This window comes from Grammomys surdaster, unplaced genomic scaffold (assembly GCF_004785775.1).
Source record: "Grammomys surdaster isolate TR1022 unplaced genomic scaffold, NIH_TR_1.0 61, whole genome shotgun sequence".
Taxonomy (NCBI): Eukaryota; Metazoa; Chordata; class Mammalia; order Rodentia; family Muridae; genus Grammomys; species Grammomys surdaster.
The window spans coordinates 19796605-19806103 of NW_021604563.1; positions in this window are offsets into that span (position 1 = coordinate 19796605).

The window sequence follows — 9499 nt, forward strand, 5'->3', positions numbered from 1 at the left end:
AGATAGATAGATAGATAGATAGATAGATAGATAGATAGATAGATAGATGTTAGAAAAGGTAATGCATATCCCAAAAAGAAGAATCAACCCAAGGTAAAGTAATAGAGAAACACAAGAAAGTGGAGCTCCATGTACATAAAATGATCAGAAAAGCTTCTCTGTAGAGATCATTAACTTTCAATTAAAGAATAAGAGAGTTTTAACTTAATAGAGTATTGAAGGATCATAAGAAACCACATAAGGAAGATAATATGAGTTTTATCAAATTTTTTCTTTTATTTTTGAGATTAATATATCACTTGCCTTCACTTTCCTCCTTCCAAATGGTCCCATATACTCCTTTTTTCTCTTTCAAATTCATGACCTTTTAAAAATTGTTGCATCATGCATATATGTATATATATGTAAATTTCTAAACATAACCTGCTATGTCTGAATAATGTTACTTATATGTATGTTTTCAGGACTGACTGCTGGGTCCCACATGTAGCCTTGGTGGAGAAATAAGAACAGGGTTCCTGCCCCTAGGACAGGGTCAGCAGACATAGGGTTTCACAAGTCAATACCTGTCATGGACATAAGACTTGTTTCTGTAATAATGTATGTATTTTCACATTCCTCTGAGGAATGTCCTCGTGTTAACATTAATGACTCTATGATAATAAGACAGCACAAGTCCAGGTGGTAGAAGATGTGGGCAATGTCTTAGCAAAATGGTAAACACTGAGACATTCAGGACAGCCCTTAAGGCTGTGGGAAATAACTCTAAAATTTGAGTTCAAAAATATATAATTTCTCAACTATATCAAAATTGAGGATTCAATATGAATTACATGAAATTCTTCATGAATCTAAAGGAGCAGGCAGCTACACTATGGTCCAACTCTTAAGAAAGATACTAAGGAAGGAGATATGTGGCCCCATGGTACTAAGAAAGGAGATATGTGGCCCCATGGGGAGAGCAACAATACCAACCAACCAGAGCCCCCAGGGTCTAAACCAGCAGCCTGGGAGCACATAGGGATGGGCCTATGGCTCCAGCAGCATATATAGTAGAGGATGGCCTTGTCAGGCATAGGTAGGAGATGAGGTCCTTGGTGAAGGCTGGATGCCTCAGTGTGGGGGAATTTGTGGGCAGGGAGGTGGGAGTGGGTGAGTGAGTGGAGGCACACTCTCATAGAAGCAGGAGGAGGGGGGAATGGGATAGGGGGTTTCTGGGTGGGGTGGAGGAAATGGGGAAAGGTGATAACATCTGAAATGTAAATAAAATATCCATAAACAGAGAGAGAGAGAGAGAGAGAGAGAGAGAGAGAGAGAGAGAGAGAGAGACCCAGCTAAGTTTTTTTTAGTTTATGCTTACAAAGGCAGACAAATTTCTGAGTTCAGGATGAGCCTGTGACAGGGCAAGTTTAGGCCCAGGTGTGGTAGAAATGGTAATTTCCAGACAGGGTCTTACCCAGCTAGCTTAGCAACTGTACTTAACAGAGGTAGGCAGATTTCTGAATTCTTTTAAAATGTTAAAAGAAAATGTGTGCTTGCTGTCTCCTAAGAATTAAGGGGCTGGGTTCTCTAGATGCTGATTCTTAGAATGAACAAGAGAACACCTAGAGTAAATGACTGGATTAATATGTAAAATAAAAGCTTGGGTTTATAATCTTTAGGAGATAAGCTAACAAAAGAGCTTTTAGAATAGCAACTAAAAGCTGTCTAAAGCAGAGCAGAAGAGAGAGAACAATCTGGATAGCCAGCTCAGCAGAACCTAAGCCACCAGCTTCAACCTAAGATTTGACTTCAAGTTCTTTGTTTTTCCACTCCCAAACACCCCTCTTTCAAGAACCTGGACCTAGCCTAGATTGATGGTCAGTTGATATTGGATAACCAGTCAGTGTATTCTCCCCTATAGAAGACTATTTTTCTACTCTCCTCCTTCCTTGGTTACCTGTAGTTATTTCTGTAAGGTTGAAATTTTACTTGCTTTCCTATCCACTTTGACATGTCTGTTGCCATTGTACTTGTTCAGGTCATGTTTACACAGTCCTGGTAATGAAATTTTATGAGTATATGTACTGGAATTACTAGGAGACATGATCTTACAGCAAACACCCTCATTTTCTGACTCTTAAATCTTTATATCACCTCTTCTGCAATGTTTCCTATGAGAAGATATTTTAAGGAGAAGAATGAAATGTTTGAAAATCGCAAAGTAGGAAAATGTTTATCATGTTTGAATAAATGATAGATGGTTGTAAATCACAATGGATGAGTGTGGTCCAAAAACTGGGATTGCAAAAGCAGACATAAACCATTTGCCTTCAACTCATTGCTATACTAAGACAGGTGTTTACTTAAAGTTACAAAAGAAATAATGGAAACACTTTTGAAAGGTAAGAAATAAAACTGGTGATTTGGCCCTGTAGAGATTGAAATAGGAAAAGAAATTGAAAGTTTTAAGTCTTCTAAGAAAGAAATAATAGCAACTTTAACTAGGACACCAATAAGAGTGATAGATAACATATGAATAGAGAATGAAAAAGGAGGCATACATAATCATTAATCAAAGTACAGTTTGTAAAAGTAAAATTAAGTAAAAAGAAATTACAAAAATACTATATACAAACTGAAAAAATGGATAAAGTCCTATGTGATCAAAATGTGTTAAGTTATAAAACAAAAAAAGTCAAGGAACTGTAGCTACTTAGAAGAATATTAATAAACAGCAGCACGACATAAGATTTGTACTCATGGTCTTAAACTGGAGTCAAATAGTGTCCCCAACAAGTCTACTGCTTCCACTGAAACTGCTAAGGGACCTGGAATTCCCCAAAAGCCCAATATGCCTTACCTGGTTTCAGGGTTGAACCCCACTCAGTGTCTATTGTTTCTACAAACATGGCAAAGAGATAGGACCTTTTTTTAGGCATATATATATATTCAGTATAATATTTGTCTTTCTGAGTCAGACATATTTTGCTTGGCATGAACATCTGAGTCTAACCATTTTCTGTAAAAGAAATAATTTCATTCTTTATGACTCAATAAAATGCTATGCACATATATATATATATATATATATATATATATATATATATATATATGAATGATATTTATTTATTTATCAGTTAATAAATATCTACTAGACTGGTCCCCTATCCTGGATATCATGAATATCACTGCAAATAAATATGAGAGTAAAATATGGTATGGTATTTTAACTATGCCAGGTAGGTTTTTGTCACCATAAGACCAGCTAGAGGCTTGATAGAAGGGAACATAACTGAGAAAAAGACTCCATCAGATTGGCCTAAGGTCAAGTTTATAGGGCATTTTCTTGATTAATAGTTGAGGTAGGAGGGCCCAGCCCACTATGGACAATGTCATCTCTAGGCAAGTAGTCCCAAATTGTATAAAAATCTACGTATTTAAATCTTATCACTCAGGAGGCAGAAGCATGTGGATCTAGGTCTGGGGTAACTTCTTATACAAGCAAATAGAGGTTATGTCAATGAAGAGCAAGAGATAGTCTCAGACCAGGGTCAAAAGAGGTTTCTGAATGGGACTCAGGACACTGTCTTACTGAGGCCAAAGGAGACTCTCCAACCAAGCTTGAGAGAGGTCTGTGATGAAAGTTGAATAGCCTCTGATGAAGGCATAGTGAGGCTACAAAGAGAGTTGGGCCAAGGAAGTTACCAATTTACTCCAAGAAAGGTCTTCGTATTTAAACAAGAGTGGATGATGATTGTGTCCAATTAGAAACAAGTAAGGCAGTGCCCAGAGGAAAGAGATCATTCAAGTACAGAAGGTGGTCTACAAAAATAGAGAGGGATGCAGGCCCCCAACAAGGACAAAGGGTTCTTTTAATAGGAGTAAGTATAGTATCCCACAAAGGCCAAAGTATGTCTCCAGTGTAGATACAGTGTGATCTTCCACCTGGTGTAAGATTTTTCATTTGGTCTGAAGTAGGGAGACCCAGACCAATGTCTATGGAAGTTCCTACCCAGGTAGAGGATAGTTTCAGACCAGGGTCAAGGATGGTAGCTTTTAAAAGTGCTTAGTGGGATTCCCAGCCAGGGCTGAGGGAGGATTCAACAGGCAAGGGGCTATGGGATATCTCTGAAAAGGGCAACAGGATACTATGAGGAACAGCCAAAATGTTCTCTGACAAGTGTTGAATGGAACTTTTTCATGGTCCAAGACCATGGCCTATTAGAGACTATGACACAGGCTGAAGTAAATCTGTGACTAGAATTCAGGGAGATTCTTAACAGGGTAGAGAGTAAATTCTCAATAGATTTCTTAAGCAGACTCTCTGAAATTAAACATGTGGGAGGATCTAGTTGATCTGAAGGAGGTTCCTCTGGGACAGAGGAATGTCTCTAATGATAGCCCTATGGGAATATCTGGCCAAGTCATGGCCAAGGGTGCAAGTGTTATGACTACATATCTGATGGAAAGGTATTCTGGTAGTTGGGAGCCAAGGAGCACCACAAAGTCAAAACACAAAGCAAACCTCACACAGGGACCAGGAAACTTTGGCCAGAACAAAGAAAGCCTCCAATGAAAGATGAATTGGGCTTCCATGAGGCCAAAAGGCAGTCTGACCAAGGTCAGGAAATTTTCTTAAAAGGGCCTTAAGGCAATCTTTTATCAGGGCTAAGTGAGGCATCAAATAGGCTGAGGGAGGCTCTGATAGTGCCAGAGCTGTGGTTAAAAGCAGTCTCTGAGGAGGGTAGAAGAAAGCTTCAAGAAGTGAAACAAGGTGACCTTTGACCAGGAAGAAGGGAAAATTCCACAAAAGCCTAATGAAGACTCTGATGGGGGATAGAGTGTGTTAAAAGCTGAGGGTAGTTCCAATAAAGGTAAAAGGGTGCTTGGGCCAGGCAGCAAGAAACTTTTAACCAGAGCTCAGAGAGTTGTTTCTGGATAAGCTTTGAGGTATATCTTCAAACAAGGCAAGCCAAGTAGGCTACCCAACTACTGAAAATGAGTCTTATGACAGCTAATGATAGTCTCTTGACCAGGGCTGAGGGCAGGGAGCTCCAATAATATCAGAGGGGCATACTCTATCAAGGGTCAAGGGACGCTCTCAAGTGGCCATAGATGAGTCTTCCATCAGACCCTTAAAGGGGCTTCAATGGGGTTGAGGTCAGTCTTTGATTGACCAGAGTTAGAAGACCAAGCCATTCTCTGACCAAGAACTAGGGAGGCTTTGACCAGGGCTTAGAGTAGTTTCTTTCTTATTTTACTGGTTATTTTATTTATTTACATTTGAAATGTTATCCCCTTTCCCAGTTTCCCCTCCACAAACCTCCTATCTCACCCCCCTTCCCATGCTTCTATGAGGCTGTTTCCATTCCTACCTTACCGCCCTAGCATCCCTGTACACTGGGGCATTAAGCCATCGCATGACCAAGTGCCTCCCCTCACATTGATGCCAGATAAAGCCATCCTCTGCTACATAAGCAGATGGAGCCATGGGTCCCTCCATGTGTACACTTTGGTTGGTGGTTTAGTCCCTAGAAGCTCTGAGGGGGTGGTCTGGTTAGCTGATATTGTTGTTCTTCCTATGGGGTTGCAAACCCCTTCAGCTCCTTCAGTCCTTCCCCTAACTCCTCCATTGGTGTCCTTGTGCTCAGTCTGATGATTGTCTGCTTGCATCCACATCTGTATTTGTCAGGCTCTGGCAGAGCCTCTCAGAAGACTGCTATATCAGGCTCCTGTCAGCAAGCACTTCTTGGCATCAGCAATATTGTCTGAGTTTGGTGGTTGCATATGGAATGGATCCCAAGGTGGGGCAGTCTCTGGATACCCTTTCCTTCAGTCTCTGCTCCAATCCTTGTCCCTTTATTTTCTTTAGACAGGAGCAATTCTGGGTTAACATTTTTGAGATGGGTGGGTGTCTCCATCCCTCAACCAGGGGCCATGCCTAACCTCTGGATATGGTCTCTCCATGTTCTCTCTCCTCTTTGTTGGGTATTTCAGCTAATTTCATCCCCATTGGGTCCTGGAAGCCTCTTGTTTTCCTGGCATCTGGGACTTTCTAGTGGCTACCCACAGTTCCCCATCCCTGACTGCCACACACCTCTATTGAATATCCTGACCCTCTGTACATATCCCCAGGCTCCTTCCACCCCAAATCCTGCCCCCCCTTTTCCCTCACCCCTCTTCTTTCTCTCCCAAGTCCCTATTTCCCTCTACCTCCTATGATTATGTTGTTCCCCCTTCTAAGTATGACTGAAGCATCCAAACACTTTGATCTTCCTTCTTCTGAGCCAAGGACAGTCTCTCACCAGGCTCAAGTGAACTTAGGACAACGTACTAATGCTTTCTTTGACCAGAGCTGAGAAAATGTTTAAGGAAATTCTCCAATCAGGTTCCAGGGAGCTTTAAGGGAAGCCTGACAAAACAGTACCAGAAGAAGGCAATCTCTGACCAAGAAGGCTCTAAGCAGTCCCAAAGACAGACTCTGACTAGGTTCATGAGGAGTTTTTAAGGAGGCCTAGGAAAGTCTCTGAAGTATCTAATCATGCCTGAGGAAGGCTTCAAGGAGACTTATGGAGTCTCTGATGGGGTTGGGACTGGATCCAAGAATATTCTCTTAACAAGGAAGAGAAAGACTGTGAGAAGTGGCCAAAGTATCTTCTGAACAGGGTGAAGGGAAACTTCCACCATGAAAAGAGGGACTCTGAAAAGGCTAAGTATGTTCTCCAACCAAATCCCTATGAAACAGTGAACAGGGAATAAAGTGTTCTCTGATGAAGGCAGAGGGAGACTGTGGCCAGAGACAAAAGTGGTCTCTGATCAAAACCAGAGGATTCTACTATTAAAGTCTAGAGGCAGTAGTTTGGATGTGTCTCCTGGTGGGGTCTGAAGACTTTTCTCTGAAGAATGCAGAGTATAGCCATGATTTAGGTATGAGGGAGATCTCCAAAGGAATCAGTGGAATATCTCTGACCAGGGACCAGAGAAGATTCAGTGATGGCTAAGGAAAGCCTCAACCAGTACATAAGGAAGAATCTGAGAAGGAATGTGAGCTTTTAGCAGAGCCAAGAATTATCTCAGGCCAGGCCTATGGGTGGCTTCAAAAGGGCTGAGAGAGGTGCTAATGGGAATGAAGGTAGTCTCTTACTAGGCCAGAAAGAGAATTTGAGAAAAGACCAAAGCTTTCTCAACTACAGTTTCAGGAGGCTTTGACCAGGAAGGAAAGGAGTTTTCCAACTAGAGCAAAAGTCAGTCTCCTATCAGGCCTAAGGGAGGCTGAAACAAAGATAAATGCTTTTCCTTACTGGGGATAAGGGAGCTTTCTTATTAAGGCAGAGGGACATTTCAAGAAAGGTTAAAGGAAGTTCCTTCCAGGGCCAAAAAAGTGATTCTCTTAGGTAAGCCCTTGGCCAGGGTCAAGGATGGTTTCCTGTAAGTCTTTAGGTCGTCTCTGTAAGGTCAGAAGAAAGCTGTAAATAATGCAAAAGCATTATATTATGATGGTCCCAAGAGACTGCAATGAGGTTCAAGGTATGTTCATACTAGGGCAGAGTAGTATCAAAGAAGAGCATTCGAAGAGTTTGAGAGAGGTCTCAATGGGACTGAAGATAGTCTCTGGTCATAACAAGAATGTGAGAAGGAATCAAGATATTTTCTGACTAGGGATGTAAGAATATATTGACCAAGGACAAGGGTGACTTCTGACAAAGGTAGTCTACTATTTGATATGAAGGAGGCTTGGACAAATGTCAAATGTCAAATGTTTTCTGTACCCAGGGCCATTGGAGTCTCTGATCAGAGCTTGGAGATGTTGTCTTTCAAACAAGATCTAAGGGTTGTCACCAGCAGGACACAGGGAGGCCAGTAGTAGACTCAACTTTTCCAGAGAAGTTAGAGTAAAATCTTTGGCCAATGCAGAATAAAGGATTCAAGGGAGCTATGAGTGGTTTCTAACTGTAGGTCAAGGTCACTTTTCCACCAGAATCATGCCTTCAGAGGAAGAGGAGGATACTATGAGGTTCTAAGGCAGTCTCTGCACATGGCAGAGGGAGGCTTCAACCAGGACCAAAAGATGTTTCAGAATTGGGCCTTAGGAGGACAATGTCTGATAAGGGTATAGGAAAGTTTTGGTAATACTCAAGGCAGGACCAATGGAGGGTTCAAACAGTACCTTCATCAAGGAAGCTCCCAACTCAGCAGAAGAGAGTCACAGAACAGTATCAAGATCTTAAGCAGGTCTAGGGGTTTCTCTGACAAAAGCAAAAAGATTTAAAGGACCTAAAGGAGAAATTTTCCAACAGCCAAAGGTCCATGGGTGATCTCTAACAAGGGTAAAGAGACACTGTGAAGACAAAACAAGGTATTCTTTGGCAAAGGAACACTATTCCCTGACTGTGGGTGGTCTCCCACGAAAGCCCTAGAAATGTGGTACCAAGGAAATCAAAGGACAAATGAAACTAAGGACCAAGTAAATCCCTGAACAGAGGTGAGTTAGGCTTTAGACAGTGCTTGGGGAGGTCTATTTGTAGATTTAGATCAGCTTGACTAAACAAGGCTAAGGAAAACTGTAGTTAGGGTAAAGGGAGGACTTCCAAAAAGGCAGAGTGGGACTATGATGGGGACCAAAGTTGATCTATGAACAGGGCTCACTGAAGCTCCCAAACAGGCATAGGGGGAGCTTTCATAAAGTTCAAGGGATGATCTAAAGAAGATAAAGGCCCCTATGAGAGTGGAAATGAGGAAGAATGCAATGGGGTTGAGGGATATCTCTGATGGTGTCCCTAGAGGAATTACCTAACCACAGTACAGCTGAGAGAACTCGAGAATCTGTTGACCAAAGGAAATTTCCACCAAGGAAAACAGAAGCTGTTCTGAAGAACATAAGAGATCTGTGACCATGGCTTAGGAAGCAGTCACCAGGGCTCAGGGAGTGTTGACAAGGAATTCTCTCATGAGAGTATAAGGCCATCTATTCAGGTCACAGCAAGACTCCAAGCAGGCCAGAGGGCAGATCCTGACTAGGGTAAAAGTAAGCTCTTACACTTGATTTTCTCTAATCAGGTTTGAGGGAGGTTTATATGACAATAAAGGAGGTTCAGAGCATATTGGGAATGTGACCGAAGGTTGTTTGTGAGGAGAGAAGAATAAGACTTCGAGGAATCACCAAGGAATATCTGAACAGAGCTTCTGGAAGCTTCTACTAGGACAATGGGAGGACTCTGATAGAGACTGAGAGCATTCTCTGACCAAAGAATGACAGGAACTATGGGTCTCAGATAACAGTAGAACAAAGGCCAAGGAACTTATGTATCTCTGACAAGGGGCCTGGAAGATTCAACTAGAATACAGAGTGGTCTCAGAAAGTAGAGCATGCCAGTCTCAAACAGAAAATACACAAACAAAGAAAAGTTAATAAGGCAGTCTCTGGTGATCATGAAGGAAGACTGAAAATGGTAGAAGGCAGCATCAAACCAGGGAAAGGGAGGCAAAGAAATCAACAACAGACAGAAAACAGTCTAGG